Source organism: Balaenoptera acutorostrata, chromosome X (genome assembly GCF_949987535.1).
Source record: "Balaenoptera acutorostrata chromosome X, mBalAcu1.1, whole genome shotgun sequence".
Lineage (NCBI taxonomy): Eukaryota > Metazoa > Chordata > Mammalia > Artiodactyla > Balaenopteridae > Balaenoptera > Balaenoptera acutorostrata.
Window position 1 is genome coordinate 59,145,732 of NC_080085.1, and position 18,736 is coordinate 59,164,467.

The following is an 18,736-nucleotide window of genomic DNA, read 5'->3' on the forward strand; positions in this document are numbered from 1 at the left end:
ATGATAGTAGTGAAAACAAAAAGCTTAATAGGGAAAGCAAAACTAGTCAATGCTTCCCTCTAGTACTGGGAACAAAGCAACAATGCCACTCTACCACTACCTTTAAAAATTTCACTAGAGATCCTAGATAGTGCAATAGTGCAGGAAAAATAAAGGGAACAAAGATTATAAAGAAAGAAATTAAACTGTTTTTATCTGCAGATTACATAATTGTTTCCATGGAAAATCCTAAGGAATCTACAGAAGAACTACTAGACTTATTAAGCGAATTTAACAAGTTTGGAGGATACAAGGTTAATGTAAGAACATCAAATGTGTTTTTATATACTACTTGTATAAAATTTGAAAATTAAATACAAAACCATTTTGTATACAATAGTATCAAAAACATAAAATCCTTAGGAATAAATTTAACAAGAGACATACAAGATCTCTACACTGAAAACTACAAGGCATGGCTAAGAAAACTTAAGGAAGACCTGAATAAATGGAGATATATACTACATTTACAGATTGGAAGACTCAATATTATTAAGATGCTGGTTCTTCCCAGACTGATCTCCCTATTCATGTTGAAAGGAATTAGAAAGCTTGTCAAGAGAGAACACAAAGGTTGTGGCCAAATTTGATAAGATTAGTATGCATCAGCATATCAATGCAAGCCAGGTGTTATTCATCAAGAAAATGGGGAGATTAGTCAGACATCTAAACAGAAATTAGGATCTACTGTTGTCTAAGACAGTAGAAAAATAACCCCAAAGGCATTTCAGAGGCCACTGGGACTGCCTCTCCCATCATAGGCACATAGTGAAAGGGCCTGTGGGGTAGAATGATTTCACGACTCTACTTCTCCCATTCCTGTCCTAAAATCATCTACCCCTTTGGAGGTAGATGGTATAACTTGGCTGCATAGGTGTGGTGCTATCTCTGCCAGTGCACAGAGTGCATAAGCTATTGGATCATGGCTACCTCCACCTAGATTTTGAAGGATGGAGCCATCTGGAGCCACAGGTGCAAGACCCAGTCAGAGGGCTACTGCAAACATACTCTGCTAAGGCAATTCCTAATGGAACTCTAGGGCTAGGCTATCCCTGCAACTGCAAACTGGTAGGTGACCTGTGTGTGTCTGTGATTCTAGCACGGGAGAGTGACAGGCATGTGACTCCAACCCATTAGAGCTGCAGAGTGAACTGTGCCCAGCAAAGTTGTAGGGGCAGGGCTGCTAAAAACTGTGGAGGACCACTGCTCAAGTGTGTCCAGAAGGTACCTTTGCCTGAGTGGTCCTTACGGTTTTGGACTTGCTTTGAACCTGTTTCCCTTTTCTTCTTTCCTATGTCTCCCTTTTAGAATGGAAATGTCTATCATATGCCTGTCTCATCATTGTATTTTGGAAGCACATAACTTGTTTGATTTCATAGGTTCACAGCTGGATAGGAATTTCCCCCAGAATGACTTTTACCTTGAATCTCACCCATATCTCATTTAGATGCTTTAGATGAGACTTTGTATTTCGACTTTTGAATTGATGGCATGTGATAAGGACATGAATTTTGGGGATGGGGAACAGGGACAGAATGTTATGGACTGAATGTTTCCCCTCAAAATTCATATGTTGAAATTCTAATAGCCAGTGTGATGGTATTAGGAAGCTGGGCCTTGGGAAGTGCTCAGGTCGTGAGTGTGGAGTCCTCAGGAATGGGATTAATGTCCTTACAAAAGAGGCCTGAGAGGGCTCCCTTGCCCTCTTCCACCATGTAAGGATACAACAAGAAGTCTGCAACCCAGAAGAAGCCCTCATTCCACCATGCTGGCACCATGATCTTGGACTTCTAGTTTCTAAAACTGTGAGAAATAAATTTCTGTTGCTTATAAGCCACCCAGCCTGTAGTATTTTGGTATAGCAGCCCAAATGCACTAAGACACATCTCAAAATGGGTTATAGACTTAAACATAAGTTGTGAAACTGTAAAATTCTGAAACAAAGGGGAAAAGCTCTATAGCATTGGTCTTAGCAATTATTTATTGGATATGGCATCAAAAGCACAGGCAACAAAAGCAAAAATAAGACAGGTGGATTGCATGAAACTAAAAAGCTTCTGCACAGCAAAGAAAATAATCAACAGAGTGGCAATCCATGAAATGAGAGAAAATATTTGCAAATTATATATCTGATGGGGGGTTAGTATCTGAAATACATAAAGAACTCCTACAACTCAATAGTAGAGAATCAAATAACCCAATTAAAAAGTGGCCAAAGGTCTTAAATAGACATTTCTCCAAAGAAAATATACAAATGGCCAACAGTTATATGAAAAAATGTTCAATATCAATAATCCCCAGGGAAATGCAAATTAAAACCACAAGATGTCACCTCACACTTGTTAGGTTGGCCATTATATTAAAAAAAAAAACAGAAAACAGAAAACAATGAGTGTTGGTGAGGACATGGAGAAATTGGTTGGTGAGGATGTAAAATGGTGCAGCTGCTATGATAAACAGTCTGGAGGTTTCTCAAGAAAATAAAAATAGAACTAGCATATGATCCCACAATCCTACTTCTGGGTATTTGTCCAAAAGACATGAAAACAAGATCTTGTAGATATATTTGTTCTTCCGTGTTCACTGAAGCATTATTCACAATAGCTAAATGGTGGAAACAACCTAAGTCTCCATTGACAAATGAATAGATAGAGAAAATGTTGTATATACATATAATAGAATATTGTAAAAGCTAAACTTTTTATGGAATAGAAAATGATTCCAAATAGACAAACAATCTTGAAAGAGAAGGACAAAGTTGGGGGACACTGACTTGCCAATTTCAAAACTTACTACACAGTTGTAGTAAGCAAGACAGTGTGGTACAGGAATAAGGAAAGATATATAGACTGATGGAATAGAGTTGAAAGTCCATAAATAAATCTATATATTTATACTTGTATTAGTTTGCCATAATAAAGTACCAGAGAAAGCATGGATTGAAAACCAAAGTTTATTTTCTCATGAGTCTGGATGCTTGGAGTCTGAAATAAAGGTGTTGTCAGGATTGACTTCTTCTGAGGCTGCTCTCCTTGGCTTGTAGGTGACCATCTCCAACTTATGTCCTCACATGGTCTTCTCTCTGTGTATGTCTGTATCCAAATCTCTTCTTATAAGGACACCAGTCATATTGGATTAAGGCCCACACTAAGACCTCATTTTAACATAATTACTTCTTTAAAAACCCAAATGCAGTCACATTCTGAGGTACTGGGGCTTAGGACTTTAATATATAAATTTTGATTTTTTATGAGTTCCAAGATCAATCAATGGGAAAGAATAGTATTTTCAACAAATGATGCTGACACAAATGGATATCCAGATTTAAAAGAATGAATTTGGATCCCTACTTCATGCCCTATACAAAATTTAACCCATGATGTATCAAAGACCTAAATGTAATATTTAAAGCTTATAAAACTCTTAGAAAAAAAACATAGGTACAAATCTGAATGAATTTGAGTTAGGCAACTGTTTCTTAGATATGCCTCCAAAAGTAAAAGCAATCAAAGAAAAAATAGATAAATTAGACTTCATCAATATTAAAAACTTGTGTGCCAAAGCAAACTATCAAGGAAGTGAAAAGACAACCCACAGAATGGGAGAAAATACTTGCAAATTATATATCAGTATCAAGTGACCAAAATATATAAAGAAAACTTACAACTCAACAATAAATAAAAAGACAAATAACCCAATATAAAAATGAGTAAATGATTTGAATAGATATTTCTCCAAAGAAGATATGTAAGTGACCAGTAAGCACATTAAAAAAAATGCTTGACATCATTAGCCATTAGGGAAATGCAAATAAAAACCACAATGAGATACCACTTCACATCTATTAGGATAGCTATTATCAAAAATAAAGACAATAACAAGTGTTGGAAAAGATGTTGAGAAATTGGAGCCCTCATACATTGCTGGAAAGAATGTAAAATAGTGTAGTCACTGTGTAAAACAGTTTGACAATTCCTCAAAAATTAAACACAGAATTACATCATGACCTAACAATTCCATGCCTAGATATATATGAAGAGAATTTAAAACATATGTTCAAACAAAAAACTTACTCAAATGTTCATAACAGCAATATTCATAACTGCCAAAAAGTGGAAACAATTGAAAAGTCCATGAACTGATGAATGAATAAACAAAATGTGGTAAATCCATATAATGGAATGTTATTCATCCGTAAAAAGAAATGAAGTATTGTTACATGCTACAACATGGATGAACCTTGAAAACACTATGCCAAGTAAATGAAGCCAGATAAAAAGGCCACATATTATGTGATCCATTCATATGAAGTGTTCAGAATAGGCAAATCCATAGAGACAGAGCATAGATTAATGGTTTCCAAGGGATGTGGGGAGGGGTAATTGGGACTAGTTGCTAATACGTATGGGGTAAAAGAAATGTTCCGTGTATATATGGTGGTGATGGTAGTTGCACATAATGAATATATTAAAAATCACTGAAGTACAAACTTTAAAATTGTGAATTTTATATTATGTCAATTATATCTCAGTTAAAGAAACCCAATGAGATACCTTTACACACCCTCCAGAATAGTTAATATTAAAAGCACTGCAATACCAAATCTTTTGAAGGATGTAGAGCAACTGTAAATCTCATAAACGGGTAGTGAAAATGATACAACCACTTTAAAAACAGTTTGGCAGTTCTTTTAGAGTTAAACATATGCATTCCTTATGACACAGCAATTCCACGCCTAAGTATGTACTCGAGAAGAATTTAAACATATATCCACACAAAGACATGAACATGAATACTCACATCAGCTTTATTCATATAGCTCCAATCTGGAAATAATCCAGATGCCCGTAACATGAGAACTGATTAACAAACTGTGATATACAATAACACACTATTCAGCAACAAAATGGAATAAAATTATACATGTAACAACATGGATAAATCTGTAAAATATGATGAATGGGGGGAAAAAAGCCTTATACAAAAGGCAGGCATTGTTGGATTTACAATTATGTATTTCATATTTGAGTAATTGTAAATGGTATTGTATTTTTCAGTTTTGGATTCCACATATTCATTGCTAGTATATAGATGCATAACTGATTTTTATGTTTATCTTATGTCCTATGACCATGCTGAACTCACTCATTAGTTCTAGGAATATTTTTTAGATACCGTGGGATTTTCTGTGTAGACAATCATGCCATCTGAAAATAGGGGCAGTTTAATTTCTCCTTTGTAATCCATATGCCTTTTATTTCTGTCTTGCCTTACTGCTAGGACTTCTAGAACTATGTTGAATAAGTGGTAAGAGTTTTCCTGGTCTTAGAAGGATAACATTTAGGCTCTCATCATTAAGTATAATGTTAGCTATAGGTTTTTTGTAGATGATCTGTATCAAATTAAGGAAGTTGCCCTCTATTCCTATTTTTCTGAGAGCTTTTTTTAAAAAAATCATGAATAGACGTTGAATTTTGTTAAATGATTTTTATGCATCAACTGTTGTGATCCTGTGATATTTCTTCTTTAGCCTGTTAAAGAGGTGAATTAAATTATTTGATTTTCAAATATTGAACCCGTCTTGTATCACTGTGGTCCTTAATTAAACCTCACATAGTCATGGTGCATAATCTCTTTTATATATCACTGAATTCTATTTGCTAATATGTTATTAAGGATTTTTGTGTCTGTATTTATGAGAAATATTGGTCGATAGTTTTCTTTTTTTGTACTTTGGTTTTGTATTCAGGGTAATACTGCCCTCATAAAATGAGTTAAGAAGTGTTTTCTATTTACTGGAAGATGTTGTGTAGAATTGTTAATTCTTCTATTTACTGGAAGATGTTGTGTAGAATTGTTAATTCTTTAAATGCTTGGTATAATTCTCAAGTTAAATAATCTGGGCTTGCATATTTTATTTGGGGGAATTTTAAAATTATGAATTCAGTTACTTTAATAGTTATAGAGTGATTCAAATTATCTGTTTCATATTAGGTGAGTTGGAGTAATTTCTTTTCCAAGGACGTGATCAATTTTACCTAAGTTGTCAAATTGATGTGTGTAGAGTTGTTTGTAGTATTCTTTTATAATCCTTTTGATGTCCACAGGGTTTGTAGTAATACCCTCTGTTTCATTCCTGATACTGGTAATTTGTTTTCTCTTTTTTTTTTCTTTGTCAGTCTTGCCAAAGGATTGGTAATTTTATTGGACATTTTAAAAAATCAGCCACTATGGAGAACAGTATGGAGGTTCCTTAAAAAACTAAAAATAGAACTACCATACGACCCAGCAATCCCACTACTGGGCATATACCCTGAGAAAACCATAATTCAAAAAGAGTCATGTACCAAAATGTTCATTGCATCTCTATTTACAATAGCCAGGACATGGAAGCAACCTAAGTGTCCATCATCAGATGAATGGATAAAGAAGATGTGGCACATATGTACAATGGAATATTATTCAGCCATAAAAAGAAACGAAATGGAGTTATTTGTAATGAGGTGGATGGAGTTAGAGTCTGTCATACAGAGTGAAGTAAGTCAGAAAGAGAAAAACAAATACAGTATGCTAACACATATATATGGCATCTAAGGGGAAAAAAAAAGGTCATGAAGAACCTAGTGGCAAGATGGGAATAAAGACACAGACCTACTAGAGAATGGACTTGAGGATATGGGGAGGGGGAAGGGTAAGATGTGACAAAGTGAGAGAGTGGCATGGACATATATACACTACCAAACGTAAAATAGATAGCTAGTGGGAAGCAACCGCATAGCACAGGGAGATCAGCTCTGTGCTTTGTGACCACCTAGAGGGGTGGGATAGGGAGTGTGGGAGGGAGGGAGATGCAAGAGGGAAGAGATATGGGAACATATGTATATGTATAACTGATTCACTTTGTTATAAAGCAGAAACTAACACACCATTGTAAAGCAATTATACTCCAATAAAGATGTTAAAAAAATCAGCTCTTGGTTTTATTAATTTTCTCTATTGTTTTTCTGTTTTCACTTTCATTGATTTATACTCTTTATTATTTCCTTACTTTGCTCTGCTTTGGAATTATTTTTCACTTCTTCTAATTTCTTGAGGGAGAAGTGTAGATTATTTATTTGAGACTTTTCCTCTTTTCTAATATAAACATTAAGTGTTATGAATTTTCCAAGACTGACTTAGTTGGGTCCCACAAACTTTAGTGTTGTATTTTCATTTTTATTCAGTTCAAAGTATATTTATTTCCTTTGAGACGTACTCTTTGACCTATTGACTATTTAGAAGTATGTTTTTCAGTTTTCAAGTGAGTGGAGATTTTCCTGTCATCAGTCTGTTAATGACTTTTTTACTTTGAAAGTTTTAAATGTTTTTCAGCTCTGTTTGGTGCATACACATTTAGGATTGTTATATCTTCTTAGTGAATCAACCCTTTCATCATATGTAATGTTGCTCTCTATCTCTAGTAATTTTATTGTGCTCAAGTCTACTTATCTTTTTTTTATTGAAGTAGAGTTGATTTACAATGCTGTGTTCATTTCAGGTGTACAGAACAGTGATTCAGTTATACATATACATATATATATATTCTTTTACAGATTCTTTTCCCTTACAGGTTATTACAAAACATTGAGTATAGCTCCCTGTACTATATAGTAGGTCCTTAATTTATCTTTAATTGATATAGTCACTCCTGCTTCCTTTCAATTGTTTCCATAGTATATCTTTTCCCATCAATTCACATTCAACATACCTATGGATTGTACCTGAAGTGAGTTTCTTGTAGGCAGCATAATGTTGAATCATGTATAACTCACTCTGCCAATCTCTGTCTTTTAGTTGGGGTATTTACAACAGTTACATTCAATGCAATTAGTGATATGTTAGGGCTTAGTATTATTTTTTATTTTATTCATTTATTTTTTATTTTTATTTTTTTAATTGGGGTATAGTTGTTTTACAATGTTGTTTTAGTTTCTACTGTACAGTGAAGTTGAGTTCCCTGTGTGCTATACAGCAGGATCTCATTAGTTATCTATTTTATACACATTAGTGTATGTATGTCAATCCCAATCTCCCAATTCATCCCTCTCCCCTTTCCCCCCTCAGTGTCCATACGTTTGTTCTCTACATCTATGTCTCTATTGCTGCCTAGCAAACTGGTTCATCTGTACCGTTTTTCTAGATTCCAAATGTATGCATTAATATACGATATTTGTTTTTCTCTTTCTGACTTACTTCACTCTGTATGACACTCTCTAGGTCTATCCAAGCCTCTACAAATGACCCAATTTCGTACCTTTTAATGGCTGAGTAATATTCCATTGTATATATGGACCACATCTTCTTTATTCATTCATCTGTCGGTGGACATTTACATTGCTTCCATGAGCTGGCTATTGTAAATAGTGTTGCAATGAATATTGGGGTGCATGTGTCTTTTTGAATTATGGTTTTCTCTGGGTATATGCCCAGTAGTGGGATAGCTGGGTCATATAGTAATTCTATTTTTCGTTTTTTAAGGAACCTCCATACTGTTCTCCATAGTGGCTGTATCAATTTACATTCCCACCAACAGTGCAAGAGGGTTCCCTTTTCTCCACACACTCTCCAGCATTTGCTGTTCGTAGATTTTCTGATGAGGCCCATTCTAACCAGTGTGGTGTGATACCTCATTGTAGTTTTGATTTGCATTCCTCTAATAATTAGTGATGTTGAGCAGCTTTTCATGTGCCTCTTGGCCAACTGTATGTCTTCTTTGGAGAAATGTCTATTTAGGTCTTCTGGCCATTTTTTGATTCTGTTGTTTCTTTTTTTAATATTGAGCTGCATGAGCTGTTTATATATTTTGCAGATTAATTCTTTGTCCATTGATTAATTTGAAAATATTTTCTCCCATTCTGAGGGTTGTCTTTTCATTTTGTTTATAGTTTCCTTTGCTGTGCAAAAGTTTCTTTAGGTCCCATTTGTTTATTTTTGTTTTTATTTCCATTTCTCTAGGAGGTGGGTCAAAAAAGATCTTGCTGTGATTTATGTGAAAGAGTGTTCTTCCTATGTTTTCCTCTAAGAGTTTTATAGTATTTGCTCTTACATTTAGGTCTTTAATCCATTTTGAGTTTAATTTTGTGTATGGTGTTAGGGAGTATTCTAATTTCATTCTTTTCCATGTAGCTGTCCAGTTTCCCCAGCACCACTTATTGAAGAGAGTGTCTTTTCTCCATTCTATATCCTTGCCTACTTTGTCATAGATTAGTTGACCATAGGTGTGTGGGTTTATGTCTGGGCTTTCTATCTTGTTCCATTGATCTATGTTTCTGTTTTTGTGCCAGTACCATACTGTCTTGATAACTGTAGCTTTGTAGTATAGTCTGAAATCAGGGAGTCTGATTCATCCAACTCCACTTTTTTTCCCCCTCAAGATTGCTTTGGCTATTTGGGGTCTTTTGTGTCTCCATACAAATTTTAAGATTTTTTTGTTCTAGTTCTGTGAAAAATGCCATTGGTAATTTGATAGGGATTGCATTGAATCTGTAGATCGCTTTGGGTAGTAGAGTCATTTTCACAATGTTGATTCTTCCAATCCAAGAACATGGTATATCTCTCCATCTGTTTGTGTCATCTTTGATTTCTTTCATCAGTGTCTTATAGTTTTCTGAGTACAGATATTTCACCTCCTTAGGTAGGTTTATTCCTGAGATTTTTATTCTCTTTGTTGCAATGGTGAATGGGATTGTTTCCTTAATTTCTCTCTCTGATCTTCTGTTGTTAGTGTATAGGCATGCAAGAGATTTCTGTGCATTAATTTTGCATCCTGCAATGTCACCAACTTCATTGATTAGCTCTAAAACTTTTCTGGTGGCATCTTAAGGATTTTCTATGTATAATATCATGTCATCTGCAAACAGTGACAGTTTTACTTCTTCTTTTCCAATTTGTATTCCTTTTATTTCTTTTTTTGCTCTGACTGCATGGCTAGGACTTCCAAAACTATGTTGAATAGTAGTGGTGAGAGTGGAAATCCTTGTCTTGTTCCTGATCTTAGAGGAAATGCTTTCAGTTTTTCACAATTGAGAATGATGTTTGCGGTGGGTATGTCATACATGGCCTTTATTATGTTGAGGTAGGTTCCCTCTATGCCCACTTTCTGGAGAGTTTTTATCATAAATGGGTGTTCAATTTTGTCAAAAGCTTTTTCTGCATCTATTGAGATGATTATATAGTTTTTATTCTTCAATTTGTTAATATAGTGTATCACATTGATTGATTAGTGTATATTGAAGAATCCTTGCATCCCTGGGATAAATCCCACTTGATTATGGTGTATGATCCTTTTAATGTGTTGTTGGGTTCTGTTTGCTAGTATTTTGTTGAGGATTTTTGCATCTATATTCATCAGTGATATTGGTCTGTAATTTTCTTTTTTTGTAGTGTCTTTGTCTGATTTTGGTATCTGGGTGATGGTGGCCTCATAGAAAGGGTTTGGGAGTGTTCCTTCCTCTGCAATTTTTTGGAAGAGTTTGAGAAGGATGAGTGTTAGCTCTTCTGTAAATGTTTGCTAGAATTCACCTGTGAAGCCATCTGGTCCTGGACTTTTGTTTTTTGGAATATTTTAAATCACAGTTTCAATTTCATTACCTGTGATTCATCTGTTTATATTTTCTATTTCTTCCTGGTTCAGTCTTGGAAGTTGTACATTTCTCAGAATTTACCCATTTCTTCCATGTCGTCCATTTTTTTGGCATATAGTTGCTTGTAGTAGTGTATTATGATGCTTTGTATTTCTGCAGTGTCTGTTGTAACTTCTCCTTTTTCATTTCTAATTTTATTGATTTGAGTCCTCTCCCTCTTTTTCTTGATGAGTCTGGCTAAAGGTTTATCAATTTTCTTCATCTTCTCAAAGAACTAGCTTGTAGTTTTATTGATCCTTCTATTGTTTTCTTTGTTTCTATTTCATTTATTTCTGCTCTGATCTTTATGATTTCTTTCCTTGCACTAAATTTGAGTTTTTTCTTTTTCTTCTTTCTCTAGTTCCTAGGGAAAGAAGTTTAGATTGTTTATTTGATATTTTTCTTGTTTCTTGAGGTAGGATTTTATTGCTATTAACGTCCCTTATAGAACTGCTTTTGCTGCACCCCATAGGTTTTGGCTCATCGTGTTTTCATTGGTATTTTTGTCTAAGTATTTTTTGTTTTCCTCTTTTATTTCTTCAGTGATCTCTTGGTTATTTAGTAGCATATTGTTTAGCCTCCATGTGTTTGTATTTTTTAGTTTTTTTCCTGTAATTGTTATCTAGTCTCATAGCGTTGTGGTCAGAAAAGATGCTTGATATGATTTCAGTTTTCTTAAATTTACCGAGACTTGATATGTGACCAAAGATGTGATCTGTCCTGGAGAATGTTCCATGTGCACTTGAGAGAAAATATAGTCTGCTGTTTTCGGATGGAATGTCCTATAAATGTCAGTTAAGTCTGTCTTGTCTACTGTGTCATTTAAAGCTTGTGTTTCCTTATTTACTTTCTGTCTGGATGATCTGTCCATTTGTGTAAGTGGGGTGTTAAAATCCCCCTCTACTATTGTGTTACTGTCAATTTCCCCTTTTATTGTAGTTAGCATTTGCCTTATGTATTGAGGTGCTCCTATGTTGGGTACATAAATATTTATCATTGTTATATTTTCTTTTTGGATTGATCCCTTGATCATTATGTAGTGTCCTTCCTTGTCTCTTGTAACTGTCTTTATTTTAAAGTCTATTTTCTGCAATATGAGTATTGCTACTCCAGTTTTCTTGTGATTTCCATTTGCATGGAATATCTATTTCCATCCCCTCATTTTCAGTCTGTATGGGTCCCTAGGTTTGAAGTGAGTTTCTTGTACACAACACATATATGGGTCTTGTTTTTGTATCCATTCAGCCAGTCTGCATCTTTTGCTTGGAGCACTTAATTCATTTACATTCAAGGTGGTTTGTTGGTGCTGAATTCTCTTAGCTTTTCTGTAAAGCTTTTGATTTCTCAGTCGAATCTGAATGAGATCCTTGCTGGGTAGACTGATTTTTGTTGTAAGTTTTTCCCTTTCATCACGTTAAATATATCCTGCCACTGCCTTCTGGCCTGCAGTGTTTCTGCTGAGAAATCAGCTGATGACCTTATGGGGATTCCCTTGTATGTTATTTGTCACTTTTCCCTTGCTGCTTTTAATATTTTTCCGTTGATTTTAATTTTTGTTAGTTTGATTAATGTGTGTCTTTGTGTGTTTCTCCTAAGGTTTATGCTGTATGGGACTGTGCACTTCCTGGACTTGGGTGGCTATCTTCTTTCCCAGGTTAGGGAAATTTTTGACTCTAATCTCTTCAAATATTTTCTCAGACACTTTCTCTTTTTCTTCTTCTTCTGGGACTTCTATAATTTGAATTTTCATGCGTTTAATGTTGCAGATGTCTCTGAGACTGTCCTCAATTCTTTTTATTCTTTTTTCTTTATTCTGCTCTGTGGCAGTTACTTCCACCATTCTATCTTCCAGCTCACTTATTTATTCTTCTGCCTCAGTTATTCTGCTATTGATTCCTTCTAGAGTATTTTTAATTTCAGTTATTATGTTGTTCTTCACTGTTTGCTCTTTAGTTCTTCTAGGTCCTTGTTAAACATTTCTTGTATTTTCTCCATTCTGTTTCCAAGCTTTTGGATCATCTTTACTATCTTTTCTCTGAATTCCTTTTCAGGTAGACTGCCTATTTTCTCTTCATTTATTTTGTTTTGTAGGATTTTACCTCACTCCTTCGTATGTAACATATATTTTTGTCGTCTCATTTTTTTTGATGGGTGGGGCTGTATTCCTGTCATACTGGTTGTTTGGCCTGAGGCGTCCAGCCCTGGAGTTTGCAGGCAGTTCGGTAGAGCCGGGTCTTGGTGCCGTGATGAGTACCTCTGGGAGGCCTCACTCCAATTAATATTCCCTGGGGTCTGAGGTTGTTTGTTAGTTCAGTGGTTTGGACTCAGCTCTCCCACCACAGGAACTCAGGCCCGAACCCTGGCCTGGGAACCAAGATCCCATAAACCATGTGGCACAGTAAAAGAAAAGAATAAAAAGGAGGTGTACAATAACTAAGAATAAAAAGCAAAATAAAATTAGAACGATAAAACATATGCTATGAAAAATAAAAATATAATTGAAACAACCAGTCGCTGGCATTCCTCCCATCCCCTTAGATGTCCGTGGTCCCCCACCAGTGCCTGGTAGATGCCCTAGTTGTGTGGAGATGCGAACTCTGTATCCTCCCAGTCTGTCATCTTGACTCCACCCCCTGTATTTAATTTTCGATAGTTTGATTAATATGTGTCTCGGCATGTTTCTCCTTGTGTTTATCCTGTATGGGACTCTCTGAACTTCCTGGACTTGAGTGACTATTTCCTTTCCCATGTTAAGGAAGTTTTCAACTATAATCTCTTCAAAGATTTTCTCTGATCCTTTCTTTTTCTCTTCTTCTTCTGGGACTCTTATAATTCGAATGTTGGTGCGTTTAATGTTGTCCCAGAGGTCTCTGAGACTGTCCTCAATTCTTTTCATTCTTTTTTCTTTATTCTGCTACTTGGAAGTTAAGTTATTTCCACTATTTATCTTCCAGATCACCTATCCGTTCTTCTGCCTCAGTTATTCTGCTATTGATTCCTTCTAGAGTATTTTTTAAATTTCATTTATTGTGTTGTTCATCACTATTTGTTTGCTCTTTAGTTTTTCTAGGTCCTTGTTAAATGTTTCTCATATTTTCTCCATTCTATTTCTGAGATTTTTGGATAATCTTTACTAACATTACTCTGAATTCTTTTTCAGGTAGACTGACTATTTCCTCTTCATTTATTTGTTCTGGAGGGTTTTTACCCTGCTCCTTCATCTGCTGTATATTTCTCTGTCTTCTCATTTTGTTTGACTTAGTGTGTTTGGGGTCTCCTTTGCTGCAGAGTCATAGTTCCTCTTACTTCTGGTGTCTTCCCCCAGTGGGTGAGGTTGGTCCAATGGCTTGTGTAGGCTTCCTCATGGGGGGGGACTGGTTCCTGTGTTCTGGTGGGTGGAGCTGGATCTTGTCCCTTTGATGGGCAGGGCTGTGTTCGGTGGTGTGTTTTGGGGTGTCTGTGAGCTTAGTATGGCTTTAGGCAGCCTGTCTGCTAATGGGTGGGGTTGTTTTCCTGTCTTGCTAGTTGTTTGGCGTGAGGTGTCATCACTAGAACTTGTTGGCCATTGGGTGGAGCAGGGTCTTAGTGTTGAGACAGGGACCTCTGGGAGAGCTCTCACCAATTAATATTCTGTGGGGCCAGGAGTTTTCTGGTGGTCCAATGTTCTGGACTCAGCTCTCCCACCTTGGAGACTCAGGGCTGACCCCCAGCTGGAGCACCAAGAGTCTGCAAGCCTCCCGGCATGGAAGAAAAGGAAGAAAAAAAGAGAAACAACAAGAAAAACGAAAAGACACAACCCCAAAACGAATGGTAAAAGCAAAACTAAACAGGCAAATCACACAAAGAAACACACAAATACACTCACAAAAAGAAAAGAAAGGAAAAAAAGAGAAAACAAAAAAGAAGAGGGCAACCAAACCAATAAACAAACTGCAAAAAAAGCTGACACTAAAAACTACACTAACAAAAACATAAAACCAAAACCAAATCAAGCGCAGAAAGCAAACTAAAAAAAAGGCAAAGAGAAAGCATAAAACATACAAAAATGTTCAACAAAAAAAAGGAAAGACAAAAGAAAGATGAAAACAAAAGAAAAAATACAAAACAACAAAGAAAAGTAAAAATAGAAAAATATAGAATATAGTTAAAAATAAGATAAAAACAAAGCAAAACAAAGGAAAGAAAACAAAAACAAGGAAAAACCAATATAACAAAAAAGTCCAGTAGAAATAAGAAGAAAATAAAATAAAAATATATTAAACATAAAAGCATAAAAAAGAAAAGAAAAAGTAAATAAAAATAAAAATTAAAAGCATAATAAAAGAAGAACAGAACAAAATGAAAAAAAGTAGTAATAATAATAATATTTTCCTGTTGCCTCAGCTGTCAATGTCCTTGCCCCCACAGTGAGCCACAGCCAATCCTTGCCTACCCAGGAAGTCCTCCAATACTTCTAGGTAGGTCTCTGGACCTGCTGTGGGCTCTGTGGGGCCAGCTCAGAGTCTGAGCTGGCCTTACTACTTCATGTACTTGCCTCCAAAGTCCACAGTTGCCCCCAAAGTTCACAGCCTCAATTGTGGGAACACTTGTCTATTCAGATATTCCACAGATGCAGGGCTTACCAAGCTGACTGCAGGCAGGGGTTTAATCCTCTGCTCCTGTGGCTGCATGGAGAATTTTCCCTTCCTCTTCTTTGGTCACACAGCCCCTGGGGTTCAGCTTTGGTTTGGGCCCTGCCTCTGCATGTGGGCTGCCCTCAGGCATCTGTTCCCCGCCCCGGCAAGAGAGGGGTGAAAGCGGCAGCTGATTAGGGCTCACTTGCTCACTCAGGCCAAGGAGAGGGAGGGATACGGCAGTCACAATTGGGATGTGTGTGGAGTGCCTGCAGCAGCAGAGGCTGGCATGAAGTTGCCACAGCCTAGGCACGCCGTGCTTTCTCCCAGGGAAGTTGGCCCCGGATTACGGGACCCTTGACAGTGGTGGACTGTGCAGGCTCCTGGAAAGGTGTGGGCAGTGACCTGTGCTTGCCCCCAGGACCCTTGGTGGCAGCAGCAGTAGTCTTTGCGCCGACCTTTGGGGTCTGAGATAACAGCCATGGCTCACGCCTGCCTCTGGAGTTCATGTAGGCAGTGCCCTGCCATCTGTCAACACACAGAGCAGGAAGCTCCTATGGTGGGCCCGCCCCTCTCTTCATGCAGCCCAAGACAATGGTCTCTTGCCTCTCTGGCAGGCCCAGGCTTCTTCCTGGACTCCCTCCTGGCTAAGTGGCATGCTAGCCCCCTCAGGCTGCCTTCATGCAGCCAACCCCAGTCCTCTCCCTGGGGTCCAACCTCTGAAGCCTGAGCCTCAGCACCCAGCCCCCACCCGCCGCAGCGGGTGAGCAGACAAACGTCTCAGGCTGGTGAGTGCTAGTAGGCACTGATCCTCTGTGCAGGAATCTCTCTGCTTTCCCTCTGCACCCCTGTTGTTGCCCTCTCCTCTGAGGCTCAGAGGCTCCGCCCCCCCATCCCCACCAGTGAGGGGGCTTCCTAGTGTGTGGAAACTTTTCCTCCTTCACAGCTCCCTCCCAGAGGTGCAGGTCCTGTCTCTATTCTTTTGTCTCTGTTTTTTTCTTTTGCCCTACCCAGGTTCGTATGGAGTTTCTTGCCTTTTGGGAAGTCTGAGGTCTTCTGGCAGCATTCAGTAAGTGTTCTGTAGGAGTTGTTCCACATGTAGATGTATTTTTGATGTATTTGTGGGGAGAAAGGTGATCACGTCTTACTCCTCTGCCATCTTGAAGGTCTCTCAGTACTATTTTTAAAATTTTACTATTTTATTTTTTATTTTGTTTGCTTCCCCTGTTTTTTATTATAGTGTTTTATTTTTCTTGGCTTCTTAATTATTAATTTTTTCTAGAATTCCATTTGATTTATCTTTAGTGTTTTTGAATGTATACTTTTGTGTAGACATTTTTAGTGCTGGCTCTATATATTACATTGTATATATTTAAGTTAGCACAGGCTTTTGGTGTTGACATTATACCAATTTTAATGAAGTCCGTTTAAATCTCTTTACCCTCCCTCATTTATATTATACTTGTCTTAAATATTTCCTTACATATATGGAGAACCTCACCAAATCATTAAATCATGAAACATTCAGTCATTAAACACAATTCAACCATCAATCACACATTAGAAAACACAAGAGGAAAAGAAAACTCTATCATATATATCCATATTTTCACTTTCCCATTTCTTCATTCTTCCTTCCTGATATTCCAAGATTTCTTCATTTATCATATCCTTTTTGTTTAGAAAACTGTCTCTAGCAATTCTTTAAGGGTAAGTTTCCTGGTGAATATTCTTAGTTTTCCATAATCTGAGAATATCTTAATTTCCCCTTCATTCCTGAAGGATAGTTTTGCTGCAGATAGAATTTATGTTTGCCAGTTCTTTTCCTTCAACACTTGAAAAATGTTATCCCACTTAATTCTGGTTTCCAAGATTTCTAATGAGAAATCTGTTGCCATTCCAATCATTTTCCTTTTACAGGTAAGGTGTCATTTCTCTCCCCCTGCTATCAAGATATTTCTTTGTCTTTAGTTTTCAGAAATTTGACTATGATGTGTCTTCATGTCTTAATCTGCTTGGGCTGCCATGAAAAAATACTGTAGACTGGTTTAAACAACAGAAATTAATTTTCTTATGCTTCTGAAAACTGGAAGTCTGAGGTCAGGGTGCCAACATGGTGAGGTTCTGGTGAGAGTTCTCTTCCTGGCATATAGATGGCCACCTTCTTGCTAAGTGCTCAAATGGCCTTCCCTCCGTGTGTGTGTGTGTGTGTGTGTGTGTGTGTGTGTGTGTGTTTATGGGGAATATGAGAGAGAGAGAGAGAGAGGGGGAGAGGGATAGTTCTCACTCTCTCTTTCTCTTCTTATAAAGCTACCAATCCCATCAGATTATGACCTTTCTCTTATGACCTCATTTGAACTTAATTACCTCCTAAAAAGCCTATCTTCAAATATAGTTACATTGGAGGTTAGGGCTTCAACATATGAATTTTGAGAGGACAAAATTCCATCCATAGCCAGGTTTTTTTTTCATTTCTAACTCAATCACTTTGTTATAGTTCTGTTCAGATTTTCTGTTTATTCTTCAGTTGTTTTTGGTAGTTTGTGTCTTTGTAGGAATTTGTCTATTTCATCTAAGTTATGTATTTTTTTGGCATACAGTTGTTCATAGTATTCCCTTATAATCCTTTTTATTTGTGTAAGACTGGTAGTAATGTCCCCTCTTTCATGTCTGATTCGAATAATTTTAGTTTCTCTCTCTCTCGTCTGTCTAGAATGTCTGTCAATACTTTTGGTGTTTGTAAAGGATCAACTTTAGGATTTACTGATTTTTTTCTATTGTTTTTCTATTCTCTATAACATTTATTTCCTATCTAATCTTTATTATTTTCTTCCTCTGTTGGACAGGGGTTAGTTTGCTCTTCTTTTTCCAGTTTCTTAAGGTGGAAATTTAGATTATTGATTTGCATTCTTTATTTTTTTAATATAGATTTGTATAGCTAAAAATTTCCCTCTTAGCACTGCTTTAGCTTCATTTCGTGCTATAGACTGAATATTTCTGTCTTCTCAAAATGCATATGTTGAAATCCTAACCCCCAGTGTGATGTTATTTAGGATGTGGGACCTTTAGGAGGTGATTAGGTCATGAGGGTGAAGTCCTCAATAATGCTATTAGTGTCCTTGTAAAAGAAACCCCAGAGAGGATATCTTATAAGTTTTGTCCTTTTTTCATGCATCTCAAAGTTTTTTTCTCATTTCTCTTATGATTTATTCTTTGGTACATTGGTTATTTGGAACCATGTTACTTAATTTGCACATATTTATGAATTTCCCAAAGTTCTTTCTGTAAATTTCATTCTATTGTGGTTATAGAATATGCTATGTATGATTTCTATACTTTTAAATTTATTGAGACTTTTTATATCATAACATTATGATCTATCCTGGTGAATATTCCATGTGCACTTGAGGTAAACCTGTATTC